The sequence below is a fragment of the Podarcis bocagei genome (genome assembly GCF_964188305.1).
Source record: "Podarcis bocagei genome assembly, chromosome: 3".
NCBI lineage: Eukaryota > Metazoa > Chordata > Lepidosauria > Squamata > Lacertidae > Podarcis > Podarcis bocagei.
Window position 1 is genome coordinate 48,441,658 of NC_138127.1, and position 22,611 is coordinate 48,464,268.

At 42.1% G+C, this 22,611-nt stretch overlaps 1 long non-coding RNA gene across 6 annotated transcripts in view; it reads left to right on the top strand.

Moving 5' to 3' along the window:
- Positions 1–20,914: 20,914 nt before the first annotated feature.
- The window catches only part of LOC308582827, a 106,995-nt gene continuing 105,298 nt past the window's right edge, over positions 20,915–22,611 (top strand). For all 6 annotated transcript variants that reach the window (XR_014005868.1, XR_014005869.1, XR_014005870.1 and 3 more), the window contains exon 1: positions 20,915–21,211. This is a non-coding gene — a long non-coding RNA (uncharacterized lncRNA). The remainder of the gene's footprint in view (positions 21,212–22,611) is intronic.

A 22,611-nucleotide genomic window follows, 5' to 3' on the forward strand; every position in this document is an offset into this window, starting at 1 on the left:
CCTTGGAGGAAGGGCAGACTAAAAATGTGAGGATATTAAAAGCTGAAGTTTATGAATGGTGGTGTTTTTCTGCGCTGCACATTTGCTTGTTCCCCACATGCCCTCATGGCAAACAAATTGAATGGTAACTGACGCTGCTAGCATCTGCATTGGAGGATTCCATTTATATAACCATAGGAAATGTGGTTGATCTGCCATCTTTATGACTTCCTGTTTGTGAAAAGCTTTCATGCTGATGCAGTGATAGTAAAGCATGAGAAATGCTGGAACATTTCACGGAGAAAGGCAAAAATACCAGTGCAAAGGCCATTGTTTTCTAGACAACCATGACAATTGTATATATTTAAGTAAACTTGTATGCAAATAACACACAGACACATAACACACTCACACCCCTGAGAGAAGAACCCTGCCATTGGGACACTTTTTCTTGTGTGTTTTGCAAATTAAAAAAGAAAGGAAGAAATTTTGATGAAAATATTCTGCAGTTACATAGTATAGTTTAGCTGGGCTAAACATAGGCTGTGTATACACTATCCCTTCAAAGCACATTTGAAGCACATTATTTCCCTCAAAGAATTCTGGGGATTGTAGTTTATCCCTCACAGAGTCACAATTCCCAGCAACCCTCAACAAAGTGCAGCGCAGTTTCTGTGACCCCCCACTACCCTGTCCTACCGGTAGAAAGGCAGCTATTTAAATGTTTTGTTTGTAAATAGAACATGTTTTATTTATTATTTTTATAATTTATACAAAATACAATTACATAAAATGATAGGAACATAATGAAATATTGTTGAATCAGGAAAACATAGAATCATGGAGCTGGAAGGGACCTCGAGGGTCTTCTTTCTAGTGCAACCCCCTGCTATGTAGGAAACTCTGCTAAAGCATCCATGACAGATGGCCACCCAACCTCTGCTTAGAAACCTCCAAGGAAGGAGAGTCCAGAACCTCCTGAGGGAGATCCATCTTCCATGTATTATAAAAAGTAAACAACACTTATTTGACCCCAGTTATTTGACTCAGAGGGGGAAACCTACAGATACAGTCCAAAAGCATGCCCTCCAACATTTTTCCGACGAAAATAGAGACATACTATTCTATAATTATAATTTTACTATTTATACCTCGCCCATCTGACTGGATTGTCCCAGTCACTCTGAGTGGTTTCCAACATATATAAAAACATAATAAAACATTAAACATTAAAAAAAAAACCTTTCCCTATACAGGGCTGCCTTCAGATGGATCAGGGATCAGATAACTCCATACCCTCCAACAGTGGAAAGGCCACCTCATTCAGCCCCCCCCCCATTTTACTCAGAATTGCAGTTGCTTCCCCCATCATTCTCAGGCAAGACAAAAGAGTTATAATATGAAGGAGATCACATCCCAAGCAGCTTCCCTTTTAGTCAGTGGGCTCCTCCAGACTTCCCCTTTACTGTGCATTTATAATTATTTGGGCTCTTGGTGTTTATACATGATCCTGCTTTCAGTACAGTTTGTACCTGCAAAAGCCTTTGGACAGTCATACTGCTTTATTTCCGTTTGGAGCACATCCTATAGTTTCCTTCTTAAATCCTGTATTTTCATACTTCAAATGTTATGGATTATTTCTGTGTGTGTGTGCGGGGGGAGGCCCTGCTTTTGTTGTGCTGTAGTACAAGAGTGCCTCTGCTGACAGCAATAATGTGGGGAGGCATCACGGAACAATTAATAAAACGGAATGTGCGGATGGTTCCGTATCAATCCATTGCTATTGCACTGTTATTGTGTCAACGAGCTGTTGCAGTTTGTGCCTGCAAAACAACAGCACCGCCGGTCTGGAGGGACCCGATATCATTCCGAAGAGAAACCTCTAAAAAAGGAAAAGAGTAATAAAATTGTTCTTGAATGTCCTGCACAACCAAGCACACGTTATTTGAAGAAACTGGGGAAACAAAATAAGAAAATGTTATTGACTTGTTGGAACATTGCTAGAGGGAGTTTTCTTTATACTTTGGTTCCCGCCCCCCTTTCCTTTAATGGCAGTAGGAATACCCATGAGGATAAGTGTGCCTGGAGATGCTCTGCAATGGTCTAAATAAATAAGCCTGGATTCCTATATTCACTTACCTGAGAGTAAGGCCCATTGAATTAAAGGGAGGGATTACTTTTGACTCTACAGTGGTACCTTGGGTTACAGACGCTTCAGGTTACAGACTCCGCTAACCCAGAAATAGTACCTCGGTTTAAGAACTTTGTTTCAGGATGAGAACAGAAATCGTGCTCCGGCGGTGCGGTGACAGCGGGAGGCCCCATTAGCTAAAGTGGTGCTTCAGGTTAAGAACTGTTTCAGATTAAGAACAGACCTCCAGAACGAATTAAGTACTTAACCCGAGGTACCACTGTATGTGCATATGATTGTACTGTAATTACAAAATTCCTTGGGAGGAGGCAGGAGTTCTGTCCTCCAGCCATAGCCCTCCCCAGCCCTTCTCTGCACCCTTGCCAAGTGGTTTTTGCCTAGCTTTAATGTATGCTTGAACTGTAAGGAGGCCCTTTGCTTGCCTCAGTTGGAGAGATGTACCAGCAGAAACCTCCAGCTACTGGGTGGCTAGAATGTAGTCTACAATACAAAGGGCAAAGTCACACCCATTGCTCCCCATTTTGCCTGTGCCCCTGACCCCAATGTGGCTGTTGAAAAGTTGTCCATGAGAGCATGTGGACTTCAGTTTGAAGAAAAGTTTCCCAGCCCTGGGCTTGAAGAATTCTGGAAAAGAGGAGAACTGGTTGCCTGTGGTAGAGACAATTGGGGGGCTGGGCAGTGGATGTGTATATTGCAGATAACGTTATTGTCTCCACACAAGCTTAATTATGAAAAAAACAGTCAGTTCCTCTTCTTTTCATCACTGAGGACATTTGGGGGTATAGCGATGCTAGCTCTGTGATGTTTCTCTGTACAGTAGTAATTATACAATGTTACCTTCAGAGTAGAAAAAGAAATGGTTGTATTTATGAGCCATGAGCAAACAACCCCAGCTTTTTCTTTTTAAGCTTCTTCATCTTGTGGACACTTCTTGTTTTCCACGTCTATTTTTATGTAGGATGCGCACTGTGTCTTTCACAGCGCATGCCTATGTGGCCACACGGGTTCCTCTTCAAAAGGAATCATCTCATGTGCTGCCCTGCCTCATTCACTGAAAGACTTGTATTGTCTGCAGGATCCTTCTTTCTCTAGCTGGGTTAGAAAACGCTCTTTGTTTTGGAAGGTGATTGATATGATTTCCAAGTTAGGATCATATCACTTGTTATTGCAACACTTATCGGTGATAAAAGTTCAGCCTAAAAATTAAGCAGCTGCAGTGTTGCAGCACAAATTAGTTTAATGTAGGCAGTCAGGAGCAGCTGTTTGGCTCGGGACATGGATTTCGCAGTGGGGGAAGGGTTTGGTGACGCTGACAGTGGGCTTCTCCCCCCCTTCCCTCTCTCTCTACATAAACATTTTTGGCTGTTGCAGCTTTTGTGCTGATCATGTGACAGAGTCCCTAGGCAGATAATTTATTTCTGTAGCTTTCATGAGCAATCATTAACCTTCAGACACCGAGCTTGCTTTCTGCTTTGTGGCATTTGGAGAGGGTGTTGTGTGTGTGTGTTTAAATTTTTTTTTTTTGGGGGGGGATATCCTAAGTAGTTTAATTCACAGAGTGTCAGGAGAAAATTACAACCAATTTATAATAGACTCTAATGCATAATGCTTATGATTCTATTAAGGCAGACCTTGCTTACAAGGCTATTCTTATGGCTTAGCTTGCATTCATGGATCAGAATAATAATTATTTTTGTGTGTGCCAATGATGTAAGAGCATCTGCTATCCTGATACTCCCTTAGTGTCTGATTCTGAATGCAAAAAAACACCATTAGTTGGCTCCGTAAAGTCTTGATTCGGAACCACCTCTTTGATCCCTGCAGAAGAGACAAAAGAGCGGAGGGTTTTCAAAAGATGCAACAGGGTTGCTTTAGTGACAAGAGGCATCAGATTTCCTGAAAACTCCCTTTTCTCTGTAGTGGCTGAAAGTGCTAAGTACGTAACTGGTGCTTGGTAGCATATTGGATACAGAAGCACCAAGTTGCCTTAATAGCCACTAGACCCAGTCAAGGTTCACTGAAAACCTCCAAACATTTTGCAGACTTTTTAATCACAAAGCTGATATGCACAAACAGCCCTGTTAATAGATTTGGCCAATGATTCATGTGACTTAAACTAGATTTATTTGTTTAACATTTTTGCACTCTGCCCTTTCATAGTATAATCTACAACAGGCACAGACAGACTGTGGGGCCCACTTACACCCCCCCCCCACATTGTCCACCAACTGTAGCTGGCTTTAAAATAGTGTGTGTGTGTGTGTGTGTGTGTGTGAGAGAGAGAGAGAGAGAGAGAGAGAGAGAGAGAGAGAGAAAGAGAGAGAGAGAGAGAGAGAGAGAAAGTTATAGGGAAGTTCTCATGATCTGCTGCATCCTGTGACCCCTACCTAGAAAAGATCTGCATGCCCAAGAACTATTCTATATCTATCACCAGGAATTCCCACATTTCAATTTAGGGGAGCTAAGGTTGTGTACACACACTATACAGTGGTACCTCAGGTTACATATGCTTCAGGTTACATACGCTTCAGGTTACAGACTCGGCTAACCCAGAAATAGTGCTTCAGGTTAAGAACTTTGCTTCAGGATGAGAACAGAAATCGTGCTCTGGCGGCGCAGCAGCAGCAGGAGGCTCCATTAGCTAAAGTAGTGCTTCAGGTTAAGAACAGCTTCAGGTTAAGTACGGCCCTCCGGAATGAATTAAGTACTTAACCTGAGGTACCACTGTACCTTTAAAGCACATTTGAAGCACCTTCTTCCCTTCAAAGAATGTTGGGCACTGCGGTTTGTTAAGGGTTGCTGGGACTTGCAACATGGTGAGGGGTAAACTACAGCACCCAGAATTCTTTGAGGGGAAAGAATGTGCTTCGAATCAACGTACTTGAAAGGTATGGTGTGTACAAAGCCCAAGTGTTTTGCCTTGCTTTTGCTATTGCTAAGCCATTGGGAGGAAGAAGTTCTTCCTGGTTGACTGTGATCTACCAGCAGATTCCAGCCTGCCTTCTGCCCACCACTGCTCTACAAGGCAGTTTGAGCAAGAAACTGGGCCTTAGTGGAGCATCACCTCTCTGTTACTCCACAACTGGCTTCAGCCATGTTAAGTCATTTGAACTGACCTTGGATTAGTACGGCTCTTGTGAGATCCTTCCTGGAATGCTGTTTTTTCTTGATGCCGCCAATACTTTTCTGTGAGAAAGAATGCTAGCTTCTTCGCAGAACTGAATGCTAATAGTGAACTCAGATGCATTGCTGCGTTTTGATGGCTTTGGTGCCTGCATGGGGTACTGAGAAACAAGAAGGGAAAGATCAGCATGCTCGGGGAAACCTGAAGGTTAGTAGAAATACACATTTTTTTAAAATGCAAAAACCCCAGTGCGAAGGGATGGCGGACTCCCACAGACAGCTGAGCATGCTCAGTACACATGGAATGCTGTGGTCAGTTAGGAAGGGGGAATGGAAAACCAGGGATGGAGAAGAGGGGGAATGGAATGGAGTGTCCTGGAAAAGAGGGTGGCTGCAGGTGCTACTTGTAGAACTATAATTCATTTCTTTTCTCAGGTAAGGGTGGTAAGTTCTGATTGTTAAAATAAAGATGCCCACCCCCCGTGCATCAACTGAATAGCTGCTAATAGTATCAGCTTTCATACTGAACTTGTTTGAGCGCAGTCTTACAGCTGGCCTTTTGCTATTTTGGTTGCCAGAGTTGCATTTAGTCTGAAAGTGCAGATCAGGCGTGTGATGTAAAATTATATTTTGCGGCCTGGTGCCCAAAATAAAGAGACAGATACATAGGCTGGCGTTAAACTGGGTCACTTTTATTTAAATGACATATTATGAAGTGAGCAGAGGGCAAGAACTAACTTCAGCTATATAACTGTAGCCATTGTGCAACGCAGCCCTGCTTGTGGAATTAGAAGCATGGATATCCAGCATACCCACTTTTATACCCCCCAGGACCCCATAGCTCCCAGGTGGATGAGGCAGTTTGGCCTCAAGGGTGGCCCCATCCCAGAACCCCAGAGTTCTCTTCCTGCACCTGAACTGCCAAAAGTTATCATATTAGACCAGATTAACCCATTAAACAGTATGACAGGCCACCTAGTACCCCTGCCTGCTGCTATTCAGTGTAAAATAGGTGAAAAACCAATCCATAATCCCAGTTGTGGAGTGGGGAAAATTCCTACAAAACCCTCTAGTAGTGACCAACAAGTCACACTGGAAGACAGAGTGGGCAGGTAGGTACAGCCACTGGCAAAGAGGCAAAGGGCAAGGCAGGCTGCCCTTATATAGGGCATGAAAGCCAGCCCTCCATCCACTTTGAATGTAGCAATAGCACATTGTTAGTGGGCATGTTGTTTCTGTTTGGCAGGTAAAGGTAAAGGGACCCCTGACCATTAGGTCCAGTCGTGGCCAACTCTGGGGTTGCAGCGCTCATCTCGCTTTATTGGCCGAGGGAGCCAGCATACAGCTTCCAGGTCATGTGGCCAGCATGACTAAGCCGCTTCTGGCAAACCAGAGCAGCGCACGGAAACACCGTTTGCCTTCCCGCCAGAGCAGTACCTATTTATCCACTTGCACTTTGACGTGCTTTCTAACTGCTAGGTTGGCAGGAGCAGGGACTGAGCAATGGGAGCTCACCCCGTCATGGGGATTCGAACCGCGACCTTCTGATCGGCAAGTCCTAGGCTCTGTGGTTTAACCCACAGCGCCACCCGAGTCCCGTTTGAAAGACAGGTCACAAATGCACCTCACCGGCCGATACTGAGGCAGATCGGTGGTGGAACGGGCTCGTTTGCTTTAAATGTGCTCTGTGTTGATTTCACTGAATGCTCTCTAGTTTCCAGTACCATTTGAGAGAATACACAACTGCTCCCTTGTCATTCTTTCCAGTCCAGTCAATCATATCCTCTCCTCGCCTTTCCTCATATTGATGACAGTCCATACTTGTTCCCTTTTTGTAGTATTTCCAGTTTTTGCGCCTCTATTTTAAGATAATAGGAGAGTGACTCAGCTTTATTTGCCCCTTTTACAGTAGGGAGGGCAGAGCAACCTCTATGTTCCAATGATATTCTGTCACCTGTGACCTCTTTTTTGAACCCTTAAAATTTTGCCTTCCGTTTAAAAGGAAAAAAGAAAGATTCTAACCCTCATTGTTGTGGGTAAGATGTCAGGAGAGAAATCTACAACTGTCCACTTGTATGTTACTGCAAAGTACCAGACAACTTAATTGGTCCTGGCGATGGAGTGAAACTGGCACAGCAGGGATCAGAGTGCTTGCCATAAGAATCTGCACGTCGGTTTTCTATCTTTTAGATCATTTTGCCTCTAAGGATTCAATGGATGCCTTGCTGATTATTGATCTTTTCGCTGGGAAGCATATAATTTGTAGTAGGCTGCGGATGCCAAATCCCAAAAGAAGATGCAGTTGCCTTCCGATATGACAGTGATGGATAAAATATAACTTCATTATATAAAAAGATGGATAAGAGAGAAATCACAGGGAACTAAAACAATTCTCTCATCTTCTGCTGATTTATTCAGAAATCACCAGTGAGTGCTGTTTCATTGACCCGTCTTACAATACTGTTTGGTACGTGGAGTGAATGGGTTGCCTCACATAAATGTTATCTGAAACCATATCTCAAGTCATTTTATAGAGATGGCATAGAATGGAAGAAAATAGCAACAGTCCACAACCCACACAAAAGAGTAAGAAAATATGGATTCTAAGAGGCAGGTTACATCTTTCATATGTTGTACAGTGGTACCTTGGTTCTCAAACGCCTTGGTTCCCAGACACCGAAAACTTGGAAATAAGTGTTTCGGTTTTTGAACTTTTTTTGGAAGCTAAACGTTTGATGTGGTTGTTGGCTATTGTTTCCGGGGCTCCTGTACCTATCAGAAGCTGAGCCTTGGTTTTTGAAGATTTCGGAAGTCAAATGGACTTCCGAAATGGATTAAGTTTGGCGCTTTTGTTTTTGCTATTTATTTTGTGGTTTTGTTTTTGAGGCTTTTCTGTTAATTTGTTTTTGTGACTGTGTGGAAGCCAGTTAAGCTACTGATTGATTGATTGATTGTGTGACTGCAGAAATGGTTAAAAGCCACTCCCCCAACATCCAAACAATGACTATCACCAGTGTAGGTAAGATATTTAAAATTTTTTAAAAAATCATCTACAATACTGTCTTTTTTATTTTATAATACAGTACATTGATTATTGCTTTCGTTTTATGGATCAGTGGTCTTGTTAGATAGTAAAATTCATGTTAAATTGCTGTTTTAGGGGTAGGGGTTGTTTTTAAAAGTCTGGAACAGATTATTCCATTTTGCATTACTTTCTATGGGAAAGTGCATCTTGGTTTTGGAATGCTTTGGTTTTGGAACGGACTTCCGGAACGGATTAGGTTTGAGAAGCAAGGTACCACTGTAATGCATTGGTAATGTTTAGGAAATATGGATCCTAAGATGCAGGTTACATCTTTCATATTTTGTAATGCATTGGTAATGTTTAAGACCAAAGTATATGTGACACTTTGTTGCACATAGTTCATCCCTGACCTTTTTGTTTTGTAAAGTCCAGCTGCAGAGTGGAAAGAGGCCAGGAGCTCTTTCCCCTTAATACTATCTTCCCACTAAAAGTGGTTCTGGCAGTTCCTTGCCGGCCAACCAGTGCTTTCAGTCAGGTGTTTATTCTGGGATCAGTACTCCTCATCCATTGAGGGTTTATTTTGAAGCATCCACATAAAGCTGTTGACATCAAAATGCCAGCCCACAATTTAATCTGAATTCACCCATTCCAGGGAAAGCTCAATAAGGAAAACAAACCTGCTGCCAATGACGCGTTCGTGATATCTCAGTGACCTGTTTGCAAATGAAGTCTCTGTCTGAAGGCTTCCCATCCCCATATCTTTGGGGGACAATGAACAGCTTGGGGAGGGCTGATTTAAATGGAAAAGCAGAACCAAGACTGCATTTTGTAAAACAAAATGAAATAAAGCTGAGGATCAGCCAAATGTAACTGAGGCTCACATATAATCTGACTCCTAGTGATATGAAATCATTTCACACAATGAAACCCAGAAAGACCTACTAGAGTTCACTAGCTTTAATTCTTCTTTTAACCCCCCCCCCTCTCTGGGAAGTAGTGTTCAATGCTTCTGAAAGATATTCATTTTTTAAGGTGGCTTTCAATTAGTAGGAATTGTGAAATGATTCCTGTTTCCCACAGGAAGAAGTCACTTTCCCATTCTTTTGCTTCCACTGTTTTGGAACGGATTGCGTAAGTCCGGTTAGCATGTTGCCTGTTAATCTTTCTATGTCTTGCTGTGCTCTCTGGTCAAAATCATTTAAAAGTTTTTCCTGGTGCTTTAGAGCTGCATTCTGGAAAAGCCAAACCTTAAAGAGTGTGACTGGCTATGCTTCAACTGATGCCTGTTCCATCTCACAGGAGCATGAATGCACATGCACACATACAGTTCTAAAGAATGGCTTTTTAACCCTGGACCAGGAACACTTCAATTGTTGCATCCTCCCTCTCGCAGGACTATGCTCATGCACACTCTCACTCATCCCACCCCGCCCCACCTCCCATAGTTGAAAGAATGGCTTTAGAACCCTGGAATTACTCACTTAGGCCTGAAAAAGGTTGCGCCAAGGAATAAATTCCCTGGAAGCATATGCTTTCAGGACCAATGATAGTTGGACGGCCAGGAAGGCTGTTTAGCCTGGGGCCTTGAGCTCAAAGCAATGGTGGACTTTGGCATCTCAAATTTCAGTAGCGCGTTTGTGATATCTCAATGACCTGTTTGCAAATGAAGTCCCCACCTCCCGCCTTCCATTGGATGTCATAGTTATTAATTTTTTGGCAATTGCTAAGTTTCCCAACTTGTTTTTATGTGCATCGGACCGAACTGTGACACATTCATTTAGCTTAGAACTGCTGATTTAAACAACTAAAGAGATGTGATTTGGTAGAAGACTTACTTTCTTGTGAACTTATATAGATGTTGCCATTTGCATGAAAGCAATTTTTTTCCCTCAGTAGTTAGTGCATTTACCTGGAAAAAGGTGGGAAAGGGTTTGTTAATAATTAAAAAGAATATTAAATTTTTGCCTTCTCTCTCTCTCTCTCTCTCTCTCTCTCTCTCTCTCTCTCTCTCTCTGGTGTCTTATTTTCCCTTTTTGTGTTGTGTTTATTTTTATTGCGGCCATTTGGGCAATCAGGGCTGAACCCTACCAATCAAAATGTCAAACAATTTTTTTTAAACCCAAAATCTCAAAGCCACACTCTCTTCTGTTCCATATATTCTTCCAGTGGCGTAGCGTGGGTTGTCAGCACCCGGGGCAAGGCAAGTAATTTGCGCCCCCTAACCCGTGGATTTGCGCCCCCTAACCCTAACCCCCAGATGTTGCGCCCGGTGCGGCCGGCCCCCCCTGCACCCCCCACGCTACGCCACTGCATTCTTCCACAATCCATTTGGATTTAAGAGATGCTGCTCCTGGAGAAATTTCTGTCAGTCTCTCATCCTCTGAAACACTCATTCTCAATCCAAAAGTATTGCCATAGCTGAGGGAGCCAAAATAGCTGTTCTGAGCAACCTCAGAGCTGTTTGTCTGCTTTTACAATACTGGATTCATTGGGTCCAAAAGGGACCGCTGTTGTTCAGAAAACAGAGTGAAGAGGCTTCATCCAACCCAAAGCAGGCCACTACGTCCCCAATACATTTGTACTGTTATCAAGCAATGAATAACCAAATCTGAGTGGTGCCAAGGAAGAAGGTTATCTATTGCTCCAGACAAATAATAATTTGCATCTAGCCAGAACAAGGTGATTTCTTGGAACGGTGATGAAAAGATAAAATTATAACATACTGTAGAAGTATGCAAACAGTACTAAAGTTTTTTGTTTCTTTTAACCCAACAGCCTGCTGTTTGGGAACTAGTTTTAACACTAGGAAGGCTAAATGGTTTTAAATGTTCACTAGAGAAAAGGACTCTTCAAATAACTAAGTCCATGTTTTGAAAAATGCAAAGGGTTTGATGAATGAAGCCCTTTGGCCTTGATAGGCATCAAATGTAGGGGGCCTGACCTGTTAGAAAAAAACAGGAAATGGGAATGAAATATATTTTTAAAAGCTATTTTTTCCTGCAGAAAACAAACAGCATCCAGAGTTGAGATACAGTCGATGAAACCGGAGATTGAAGTTATTCAAGTTGGACTTTTACTTAAGGATACCTATGTGAGAACTGAGAAACGTATCTTTACAACTTGATGGATGATTGCTTGTGCAAGCAAAGCCTTTCTTCATATAGACCTCTAGCATAGTTGTCTTTGTAAGCAGAAAATACTGATTGGAGGAACTAACATGATGGAAAAGAGACTGGGCAGAGAACCTCTTTTTTTCTGTGACCATTCCAAATCAAGAGTTGAATCCTTCAGGTAAAGAGCCAAATACGGTAAATGTTTTAACAACTGCCACTTCAGTGAATCAAACTAAGATGTACAGGTGGGACCTGCAACAAAATGTTACGTGTCCCATTCCAGTTAGCCACCTATGTCTTTCTCCGGGATGTTCATGCCGTTCCTTTTCTCATCTGGTTTTTCCATTTTTCCTTAACCATGGCCACATCCACACTACACATTTAATGTAGTATCATACCACTTTAAACAGTTATGGCTTCTAACAACGTATCATGGAAACTGTAAAGGGTGCTGAGAATTGTTCAGAGGCCCCTAATCCATCACAGAGATATAAATCTCAGAGCGGAATTGTAGCTCCCTGAGGGGAATAGAGAGGCCCCAGAGAGCTACAATTTCCAGAGTTTCATGGGAAGAAGGATTGTTAAATCTTTCTGGTTTCAATAAACTTGCACATTATGTGTAGTTATTAAAAAGGTAAAGGTAAAGGACCGCTTACTGTTAAGTCCAGTCGCAGACGACTCTGGGGTTTCGTCACTCATCTTGCTTTACTGGCCGAGGGAGCCGATGTTTATCCGCAGAGAGTTTTTCCGGGTCATGTGGCCAGCATGACTAAGCCGCTTCTGGTGAAACCAGAGCAGCACACGGAAACACTGTTTACCTTCCCACTGGAGCGGTACCTATTTATCTACTTGCACTTTGACGTGCTTTCGAACTACTAGGTTGGCAGGAGCTGGGACCAAGCAACGGGAGCTCAACTCGTTGCGGGGATTCGACTGCTGACCTTCCGATCGGCAAGCCCTAGGCTCAGTGGTTTAGACCACAGCATTAGAAGTGTGTATTCTCTGCTTCTGTCTGTAATCCTTCTCCTGGGGCTCTCTGTATAAAATGAAGTTCTGTGTTCCCCCATTCTCTATAATGTGGAGTCTAAAAATGCCTATAACTTTTTCTTCTTTTTGCCAAAGTAGATAAAATTTACAGGTGGCGGAGCTCCTCCAGACTGGACTAAGTCTGCCAAATTGTATACAAATTGGTCCAGGAGCTTTTTGTGGAGGTAGGCAAAAGCAATTCACTTTCCTCTGCAATCATGTATGAGGGGTGGTGGTGGAAGAGATATTGTCTCTTTTGTACCTTAAGATAATTATGAGGTGGCCGAGTAGTGTATATTCTTGTTTGTACATTTTTAAAACTCTACCTTTCTTTCTGGTGGCTATTTGTGTCCTCCAATAGGCTGGACAGTCCTCTCAATAGGTGTTTATAGTTCTCTGATAATCCGTACAACCTGAGGCTGTCTGTGGAATTCTGAAGAGCTCTGTGCAGCTGTTCTGTTGTTAAAGCATAATAAAAATAATAATTATAATAACAGTCCCTCCCAGCTTTCACAGGCCATAGAAGCCTGGGTAAAGAGAAATGCTTTTGCCTGGTTCCTAAAGACAGTTCGATATAGGGAAATATAGAACTGTAAAGGCGCATTAAAGCACAGAAAGAGAGCAACAGATTTTGTGTCTCTCCAATCAGCATGGGTTTTTAAAAGCTGACATTGTGCTTTCACTATTGGATGGAGGGGAGACCTCCCCACAAACCACCCAAATTCAACTTGTTCTTCAGCCCACTCACAGAGGCAATGCACACCCCTAGCATTTATCTCCCAAGCCTGGAATTCTGCCCATACGTACTTGAGAATAGTGGGACTTATTTCTGATTGGGTAGCATGAAAAATAGTTCAGCTTCAACTCATGGTTCTTTTACTGCATGTGTATAGTATGTAGCATAAAGCCATGAAGCGTAGGAGAAAAGGAAAAGTACTGAAGATGCTAAGCACATCATAGTGCTGATTTTATCTGGTTCATGATTCCATTCTTATGTTGATATATAATGTTATTGATTTAAGTGTTCATATATTGGCATGCAACTAAAGTGGGACAGTGGTTTTCTATTTGACATGCATTTCGACTTTCCCCATTATTGCTGTACCTGAGCATCTTCCAACAGTGCATTAAGCAAAGAGACTAACATCTGTCACATCTGGCTCATTTCCTCTCGCATCCTTTCCCCAGAGGAAGATTGCGGATACTGTGTAGTAATGATCTCTTTGGTAGACTGATCTTCACAGTACTAAGCATCACTCTGTCCAAATGTTGCTAGGTTTGTGGCCCATTATATTTTTTAAAGAGAGATTTCCCCGTTTCTTTCAGGAAATACATCTTGGAAATGGCTTTTCTGGAAGTGCTCTAAAGAAAAGCATTTTGTCACTGGGTTGGAATGGATGATACTTAACCCCCCAGTCTGTCCCATTGTGGGGTTGGGAGTGTGAGGGTGCTTTTGCTCCCTATTGGTGAGTCAGCCTTACTGTGGTTGTCTGCAGCCATCCACAGAGAGGTGGCATGTTCCAGTATAGCCCGTGGACAGAAAATTCAGCTTATGTAGGCCAAAACTGCATGGTCAAGAAAATCATCGAATAAATATGGAAACCAGTGCTGTGAATTTAGTCTATACACATTAGATTTTACATGCGATTCCAACATACCGTGTCTACATGGATGGCCTACAAGGGCAGAGATGGTGCCAGGACAGCAGGTGGAGAGGTGCACCTTTGCATTTAGTGGGGCATATATGGGATAACTATAATCCGAATGGCATATAGTCACAAATAATATGTCAGTTTTAGTGTTAATAAAGACTCTGAAATAGGAGAGTGACGTAGCTTCACACAGATCTATGTAGGCCTGGAGTGCTATTTAGGATTCATCTCTAAAACCTCAGCATCATGCTAGTTAGAGCTGTTCTACCCCTGGCACCACAGTGCCTGATGCAACTTATTCCCATTGCCCATTCTCGCTACATTGCTAGGTCTGGTATTAGGCATTGCAGTAGGCCAGGCTTCCTCAACCTTCGGCCCTCCAGATGTTTTTGGCCTACAACTCCCATGATCCCTAGCTAGCAGGACCAGTCGTCAGGGATGATAGGACTTGTAGTCTCAAAACATCTGGAGGGCCGAGGTTGAGGAAGCCTGCAGCAGGCCTTCCGGAACCTATGGATAATGCCATGAGAATGTGTAGAAGCATCTACAGATGTTGGGAACCATGGGAGCAAGGCATTGATGCCCGCTGCCACAGCAGCATCTGGGGCCAAATGGATGCTCTATTGCAGTGTGCTTCATGAACCCTTCCTGCAGGAGAAGGCAGTCAGAAGGGCTTTTGTTGAATGCTATGTAAGAACCCAATGGCGTAGTCCAAGCCAACACTCTGCAAACTTGATTGGATGGGTAGTATATAAACGTAATAAACAAATAAACTGATTTATTTCTGGAACTTACTCCTGATTACGAATGTGTAGGATTGGTCTGTCATTCATCTTTGGTTCAGAAGCTTCTCAGCAACTGGGGAGAACAACACACTTAAGGTAGTAAAAGAAATGATCTAGCCAGTCCTAGGCCTGTGCCTTGATTTGACTGGGTTTTGTAGTTGTAAAAATGGCAGGTCTACCATTACGTCTCTCTCCCCCTGCCTCCCTCCCTCCCTCCCTTTCTCTCTCTGTGTTGCCTATGTAGCAGCAGCACAGTTGTTACCATTCACTGCCCAAACACTGCTCTATAAAGTAGCATTCACCATTAGGGTGTTTATGACTATGTTACAAAGAGCATAGTTGGCTTAACAGATTGCTGAAGAACTTGACTGTTTCATTTACCCAAAACAAGGCTAAAGCAGATCCTGTTGCACACAAAGGAGACTTTCTAGATAACACTGGACACAGCACTTCGTATACTGAAAACGGGAAAGGGACCAAAACTGGCAGGAGCTCTCTAATCTGCCACAAGAGTGAGAATTTTCATTATCCTTCACATCTCTCATAGACTTTGCTTTGGAAGTCTTATGCAAGCAGCCATGCAGTGGAACGATTGTATTCTTAATGATTTCAAAGATGTGGATGTTTTTTTCTCCAGTGTTTGACCTATTTTGCCACTCATGCATTATACATATTGGGGAAAGCTGTACTCATAAGGCATAGTCATTAGAGCTTAAAGTGAATCACTCTACTTCTTGCCCTCCCTCTTTTTCTCCCTGTGCAAAATCTAACATTTAAAAACTGCCGGAATCAGTTATTTCTCCCCTCTTCTCTTTTTATGTCTTCATGCACTTTTCCCAGAGCTCTTCTTGGGAGCCTTGTATTTTGAATAAAAAAAATTAAGAGACAGTAACAGTTATTATTTGTATGGACATACATATAATTAAAAAGATTCTTACTTTGAGGAATTTAGCTGAGGATTACATTTTCTTTCCTAAATTAATTGCGTGGCATGGATACATACGCTCCCTTCAGACCAGGAGTTGGCATACGATTACCCAACCCATGTTGTGCAATGTGAATGCTTACAATAAATATTTATTTAGCATATTTGGAATAAACTATTTTTCACAGCCGCTGAAACTGGTTCACCTCGGTGTATCCCATGCCTCCCTGCACCCCATGACCTTCTCCTTTTTGTCAATTGAAATTTGCCTCTTTAAGAGATGTGCTCTCAGGAATTAAGGAGTATGTCTTCTTTAGCATTTTGATGATAACACATAAACTACTGCAGTCCAAAATTGGTACCGTGCACCAACAGAAAAACTAGCAGAATGGTCAGATTTCTCGCACTCGAGGCTATAGGTTGGTCATAAAATCTTTAGAACAACACATAAAACAATAGAAATGCTTTATTTGGCTGTCAAGATTCTCCATCCAGCTTCTCCATCCTCAACAAAGCTGCTGCCCCATCATTTTTATAAGTATTGCTTGACTTGGCATCTCCAGAAGTGAGCCTGGGATTCAGATGAAACCAAAGACCAGCGAGGAGCCAGTCTAGGTTGGTGGCCACAGACTCTCAATTTTTATATAGTCTATGGTACAATACTTGCTTATGCTAGTGTGCCTGGGTAAATTGCTTTTTCTATGACCACCATAATGACATTGAATTCTTTTTTTGCTAGTTTTTTTTTACAATGGCTGTATCAGCTTTCTTCTTGTATCTACCTGAAGACAAGGGATTTTATCAAAAGAGCCTTTTAAAAAAAGTGCTTTGAAATAATCATTCCATATATGTTGGCACAATATTATGCTTATTAACCATAATGTTAAATAAGTGAGAAAAGAGACCAAAAAAGCATCAGGAAATCTTCAGCACTTTGGAAATTAATTTAAACAAAACATCCAGTTGAATGTTAACTTGAAATTTCAAATTCTAATAATTTATAAGCAAACTACACCTTCCAATAAATTTACTAACTGCTTCTCCTTCTTTACATTTTTTATAATATGTTAACTTATTCAAAAAGACTATCTTCCAGATTTTCAGTCACTATTGCACTATATTGGGTCAAATGGGAAATGACCACTGACCTACTGTTACAATTCTTGTCACTATTAATAATGCCATTGTAAGTTCTAAATTCATTTCATTAACTATTCCTTTAAGCAACAGAACCATCTGTGTCAGCCTGTGGGCCTAATTAGGCCTTGCTGGGGTCCTCATTTTCCCCAAGCTACACCCGCCCCACACCTGACATCATATGCTGTGTGCTTAAATGGTTCTCTCCATTGTTCCTTGGCAAACCAGGCTCACTGATAATGTTGGTCAGCTGATTGATGCTGCCTGGAAGCCCCACTGTGATTGTCTGCCCTGGGGAGTTCCTTATTCCAAAGATGTGATGAGTGAGATAAGGTTCTGGCCTGGTGGATGGATCCTTAAAATTACATTGCAAAGAGTATATATCATGGCAAATGATCAGCATTCACACTGAATTCACTCTCCATGGTGAATATTCTCCATGGTGCTACTTTATATCGCTGCAGTCTGTTTGTGTATACTGTAGTTACAACGGTGAGGATAAAGGGAGAAAATTTAGCCCCACCTCCATGGTTGAAATGCCACAATGTCCTGTGGTAGCACCATGGAGAAGTGGCTTCCATAGAATGGTAGGCATGCATGCAAGAAGGGGACCAGCACTGACCAATAAATAAGATTATTATTATTATTATTGCATTAAAAAGAAAGAAAACAAAACAAACAAAGCTTTAGCACCACATTTGAAAGAGATGGGGAAAGGGAAGGACTGCCCTTAAACTTGAAGTAAGAAATAAATATTTCAACAATTGCACAAGGAATTAAAGAGTCTAGTGATAGTGCTTGGTGCCTAAAAATAAACTGCCAGCTAAATGAACAGGGTGCCATTGCCGAATCCTATTCCAGCTGAAAAGTGCAGAGTGATCTGGGAGATTCTGCAGGAAATCTACATTACAGTAGGAGACTATTTCTATTCACACAATGGCCAGTAAGGAGGAGAAGCGGGGTGGGGAGGGTCTTACATTGCCTTTCTTAGCTTGTCATTTTAATGGGCAATTCTGCCAGCCTTAAATTTGGACAGAACCTCTTATTCCATGAACATTTTGAATTAAAATAATAGATGTACTGGAAAAGACGAGTGTGTTAACAATGTCCCCTGAATAACATAGCCATATAATAATGTTGATTTTTCTTTCTTTCTGGACATGTTTCCTTGCTGCAATGTAATATCCTTAAAATAAAAAACTCTGAGCTGTACAGACTTCGATCCCATTTCATATTTATTTACATATTTAGAAAAAAAAAATCATACATGGCTTAGTAAAAAAACCACACCACAGTTCTAAGAGTGTACATAAAATAGTATAACAATTCTCAATATAATACACCTGAAATCAGCAAGTGCTAAAAATATGGATAGAAAATTAAATCTTGTGTCTGGATAAGGTTTCTAAAGGGTTTTGGCATGTGCCAAACATGGTATAGCAAGGGTGTCTTCCAAATGTTAATCGATGTTTCAGATGTTGTGTGAATTTACATGTTTCAGGAGACAAGGTATCTTCCACCTTTTCAGATGCAGGAAGTACCTTTAACACAAACATGCATTTGGGGACCCACTTGCTAATCTTCTGTCATAGATTTGCATGGTGGCAGTGCTCTTGTTGTATTCTACCTTGGGGCAGGCCATGACACACCAGTGGGTCCCAATCCACCAGTTGAAGACCTGTCTATCTGGCAGCAGCTCTCCAGGGTTTCAGCTCTAACTGGTGATGCCATGACTTGAACCTGGAATATTCTGAATGCAAAGGACATGCTCTACTACAGAGCTACGCTGTGCCAATAATCTCATCAAGGTTTATTTTATTTTTTTTATGTGGGGAGGCATTTGCTGCTCGGCCATAGTGGTGAAAAGAAATTCCCCCACTATTTCAGCCCAGCCAACATAGCCAAAAATCAGGGATGACTGAAGCTGGCATACAAGACATGGAGAAGTCTTGAGGAAGGCTGAGGGTTTGAGGAAGGCTGTCCTGAAATTCAGGAATCTACATTTTTGAGGAACTATTATGATGAAAAAAATATAAATATAAAATGGAATTAAATGATAAATAATAATAATCTTGATGCTCTACCCCAGAACTATGGCTCCTTCCCACAAAAAGTCTCCTTCTTCTGAATTTTGGCTCAGTTTTCAAATAAACCTAGCTCATTCTGAGCAATGCCAGTATTAAAATGATGCCAGGAATCAGGTCTGTTCTTAGTATTCTGCTTGCATTGGAGCTTATCTGCATACACCAACCCTATTGTAATGCAACTGTGTTCAGAAGTGTGAAAATTCAGTGGTGAGTCTACTGAGGATTGCACTCATCTCAGTCACAACAAGATGTGAGGACTAGCTGGCCTGTGTGCCAATGACAAAGCAAATTCTCTCACTTCCTGAGCTGATTAGAAAATTCAAGGGGGAGAATTAATGAAAAAACATTTTTCTAAAATAAAGTCAGAAACTTTTAATTAGGTAGTCATGGGAAGAACTTGAGAAACAACTCCACCCATCTCAATATGAGGAGACCACTTTTTTCTCTAGCTTCCACTCTAGTGTCAGTACTAGGGACGGGCAAATCTGTCAATTTCAGTTTCAGTCAGTTTCTCATTTTTTCAGTCTCACATTCAGTCTACACCAGTTTGTATTTTTTTTTTTTTAAAGACCCTCATGAAAATTAATTAGCATTTTGGTGCAAATTTCTTCTAACATACACATGCTTGTATGAAATTTCGCTGAATTGAAACATTTTTTACACAGCAGTTTCCAGTAAAACAATGCATTTTTAATATTTTTTTTCATGAAGTGCATTTGTTTGGACACTTTACCCCAGCATATATATATACTTGTCTGAACTACTTTGCACCATTCAGAGAAGGATGGGTGTGTTTGGGTTTGTGCATTGTTTTGGAAAGTGCAAGTTATGTAGGTTCACCTTTAAGCATGAAGTGATTCAAATTCCACCACTATCCTTACAGTACAGAGGAGAAGAGGAGAAGCAGGGCTCACTTTGTAGACAATCTCCTGAACCCACTTTTGTTTCTATGAATGTCTATATACCACCTGCAAGTCTCTGAATATCCATGTGGGCTTTGGAGTTTCCTGAAGTTTTGTTCATGGTCAGTAAATCAGCTCTTCATTAAAAAAATAAAAATACTTCGGGGACAATCACTTTGGGAGTTTTTCTTTCTTTCTTAGAAGCTGGGGTGTCTTCATTTCAGATCTTGTTCCATATTAAACAGCAACCCTAGCTCCGAAATCCGATTTCAGTCAAACTAGTAACCGAATATAAACAAGAAAAACAAGTCTTTGCACTGGTTTATTTACTGCAGCTAACAAACCACATCTGATGAGCTGTATAATTTGCTCCAGCAACTGCTGCCAAAAATAAAAAGCTGGGTCCTGCAATGCAGCACGTTTCTGAGGAATACAGAACTCCGCCTTTTCCCATTGTGTAGCATCCTCGGTGTCTTTGACTCTGCGGGGTGGGAAATGATACAGTGGGACAGTTGATTGGTGCCGTAAGCCCTAAGGGGCAACCTGAAAGGATAGGTGCCACCCCAAATCCCCTTCTGTCATTAAACTAAATTTTAAGTTTTTTTAAAAAATGCTGTCGTTTAGGATGTTCTACCGAAAAGCTGACAACACAAGCAGCAGTAGAGCAATAAAAATATATTGGTCTGGGTGGCTCCACTGAGAGATAAACTGAGCACCCTCAAAATCCTCTCTTTTAATGAGTGATCTAGCTCTTCCAGTAAACTCTGCCTTTTCTGTTACCATTTGTTTGGCGGAGTTATTTGATACTTCTAAGAAACGGATCCCTTTTTAGTTCAGTGACCAGAACAGGAACTATTCTGTTGTGTGTGTTTATGTATTAGACTGCCCCCCTCCCCATGGAGAAAGACATTCCTGTGTAGCTGTTTCTTCTCCCCCGCCCTCCCCGCATGCTGGTTACAAAAGGCTTAGAAAACAAAACCACCCTCAAACAAGCTCAACAAGCAGAAATACAGGCAATAGAAAGTCCTGATATAATTCGCAGATTAAGTCCGAATGCTTGCAATAAGTTCTCCGGTGCTGATTTGGCTGGCGTCTCTCACAAACATGGGGTTGCTTTCTGCACTACTGACAGCAGGGCATTAGAGAGAGAGAGAGAGAGATGTGGGGTTTTTTTTTGTTATTAAAAGCAAAGTCTGTAGAAGGGAGTGGATTAGGGAAGAATGAAAGGTCAATGATTTTAATTCTACTTCGCTGAATTCAAATGTTTGAAAGGATATATTCGGCGGAAAGGTCATGTCATGGAAGGTAAGCAGCTTGTCCTAAGGTTTGCAGTGGGATAAACAAAACGGTAGCTTGCCTGGGATGTTTGTGTGTCAAAGGTAACAAAGAACCTGCTCTTTTTCTTAAAGCCTTTTAACCCTCTGCATACTCCCTGGGATCATAGCTGGAGTTTAATGGCAACAGGCTGGTGTTTGCTTTCGGTCCCTCCAAGATTCAGAGGCATTAGCTCTGACAGTCACCACAGGGCCTGGCCAATATTACATTTCTCACTCCAAAGCTTCAACCACCAGCTGTACATCTTTTGGAAATTCTTTGCTCTCTCAAGTCTTCTTACTCTGACAGAAAATGATATGTTTTTAAAAAATCAAAAATGTATGGAATGCAAAGAGAGAGGAAAACATGAACTCAGGGCAGGGGGGACCCAATGGGAGAACCATTTTGTTATTTGTTCATCTAGCCCAGTACAGTGGACGCTTGATCCGTGCGGGATGCATGTTTGCAACCCGCAGCGTCCACAACCCGCAGCAGCGTGTCTGCAAACGTGCGGGTTGTGATTCTGTGCTTCTGCACATGCGCAAAGCGTGATTTAGCACTTCTGCACATGCACGACCGCCGAAACCCAGAAGTAACCCATTCCAGTACTTCTGGGTTTCGGCGGTCCGTTACCTGAAAAAACGCAACCTGAAGCATCTGTAACCCAAGGTGTGACTGTATTGTCAACCTTGACTGGCAGCAGCTTTCCAGGGTATCATACAGAACTCCCTCCTAGATCTACCAGGAGATGCACAGGATTGAACCTGGGGCCTTTCTTTGCCTGCAAAGTTTGTGAGTGATCACTGAGCCATGGCCCTTCTCTCAGGTGGCACAAACTGACGACCAAGTTGGCACTCCTTTTGTGCCACCTACATTACTTTCTCTGTGCATGAGAACATAAGGACAACCCTGCTGGACAACAACAATAACAATAACAACTTATTACATATACCCCACCAATCTGGCTGGGCCTCCCCAGCCACTCTGGGCGGCTCCCCACAGAATATTAAAAACATGATAAAACAACAAACATTAAAAACTTCTCTAAACAGAGCTGCCTTCAGATGTCTTCTAAAAGTCAGATAGTTGTTTATTTCCTGGACATCTGGTGGGAGGGCGTTCCACGGGGTGGGTGCCACTACCGAGAAGGCCTTCTGCGTGGTTCCCTGTAACTTCACTTCTCACAGTGAAGGAACCACCAGAAGGCCCTCAGAGCTGGACCTCAGTGTCCGGGCTGAATGATGGGGGTGGAGACTCTCTTTTAGGTATACTGGGCCGAGGCTGTTTAGGGATCAGCGCAAAGACCTACCAAGCATTTTGTTTTGACAGTGGCCAACCAGTTGCCTACAGGAAGCCATCTCCTACTCTTCTGCCCTGAGAGCCCCAACATC